The sequence below is a fragment of the Triticum urartu genome, chromosome 6 (assembly GCF_003073215.2).
Source record: "Triticum urartu cultivar G1812 chromosome 6, Tu2.1, whole genome shotgun sequence".
In the NCBI taxonomy this organism is placed as follows: domain Eukaryota; kingdom Viridiplantae; phylum Streptophyta; class Magnoliopsida; order Poales; family Poaceae; genus Triticum; species Triticum urartu.
Window position 1 is genome coordinate 539349654 of NC_053027.1, and position 1753 is coordinate 539351406.

A 1753-nucleotide genomic window follows, 5' to 3' on the forward strand; every position below is an offset into this window, starting at 1 on the left:
CGCATCCTTCCAACTCAAAGACCAAGCTGCAGAATGGTTCCAGCAGTACAAGGATTCCAGAGGTGGACGTGTGATTACCTGGGATGAATTCCGTCAAGATTTCAGAGCTCATCATATTCCTCAAAGCGTGGTGGAAAGCAAGCGTGAGGAATTCTGCAACCTGAAGCAAGGCTCTTTGTCTGTCTATGACTACAACAAGTTGTTTCAGAAGCTCGCCCGCTTTGCTAAGCAGGACGTACCTGATGAGAAGAGCATGATATACCAGTTCAGGGGTGGTCTCAGAGAAGAAATCCAGCTAGCTCTTGTTCTCTTTGAGCCCTTGAGGTACGATGAGTTCTACAACATGGCATTGAAGCAAGAGGCTGCTCAACTGAGGTGTGATGCTTCCAAGAAGCGAGTCAGAGACACTACTCCTTCTTCCTCTACTCAAGTGGCCAAGCAGCAGAAGTATTGGCTTCCTCCTCCTCCGTTTCGTCAGCCGTATCAGAAGAGCAAAGGTGGCAGTGGATCTTCCCACCCACCCAACCCTGGATTTCAGAACAAGACTTCGTCTCAAGCTCCAAGATCGAGTGCTCCGTACCACCGTCCGCTTTCAGAGGTCACGTGCAACAAGTGCCAACAGAAGGGCCATTATGCCAACAAGTGCTTCAACCAGAGGCGTCTTCCTCCTCCTCCTGTCAGATCGGCAAGTTCAGCTGTGGTCAAGCATAACCCCAAGCACGCCAAGGTCAACTTGATGAATGCAGCTCAGGCAGAGGATTCGTCAGATGTCATCATGGGTAACCTTCCTGTTAATGATATTCCTGCAAGAGTCTTTTTGACACTGGTGCATCGCATTGTTTCATCTCGAGACCTTTTGCATCTAAGCATGATTTTGTTACTCAAGTGTTGTCGAAACCGTTGGCTATTGTCTCTCCGGCCCGTCAAATGACATCTCGAGTATGCGTTCCGGATGTTACAATCACTTTGGGTGACTATAAGTTCTTGTCTTCTCCAAATGTTCTTGGTGACTCGGATATTGATCTTATTCTCGGGATGATTTGGCTTTCTAAGCACAAGGCGCATCTTGATTGTGCAGCCAGACAGATTCAATTGACTCATTCGTCTGAGGATGTAATTGTCTTTGCCGCCCGGGATAATACCATCCGTCTGTTTTCTCTCAATGAGAAGGGTGAACTAGATGCTATCTCGCAAATTCCAGTCGTTTGCGAATATCAAGACGTCTTTCCAGAAGAGCTTCCAGGAATGCCTCCGCACCGGCCAGTTGAATTCGTCATCGATCTTGAGCCTGGCACGGAACCTGTGTGCAAGCGTCCTTACAAGCTTGGACCTGAAGAGTTGAAGGAGCTGAAGAAGCAACTCGATGTTCAAGAGAGAATGGGCCTCATCCGACCTAGTTCTTCTCCGTGGGGTTGTGGTGTTCTTTTTGTGAAGAAGGATGGAAAGGACCGACTTTGTGTTGACTACCGTCCATTGAACAAGAAGACCATCAAGAACAAATACCCACTTCCCAACATCAACGAGCTGTTCGAACAACTCAAGGGTGCCCAAGTATTCTCCAAGCTTGATCTCCGTATGGGTTATCATCAAATTCGTATCCGTGAGCAAGATATTCCCAAGACGGCTTTCAGAACAAGCTATGGTTCATATGAATACATTGTCATGTCTTTTGGCCTCGTCAACGCTCCTCCGACGTTCTCTCGCATGATGAACTTCATCTTCAACGCCTACACAAATGACTTCGTTTTGGTCT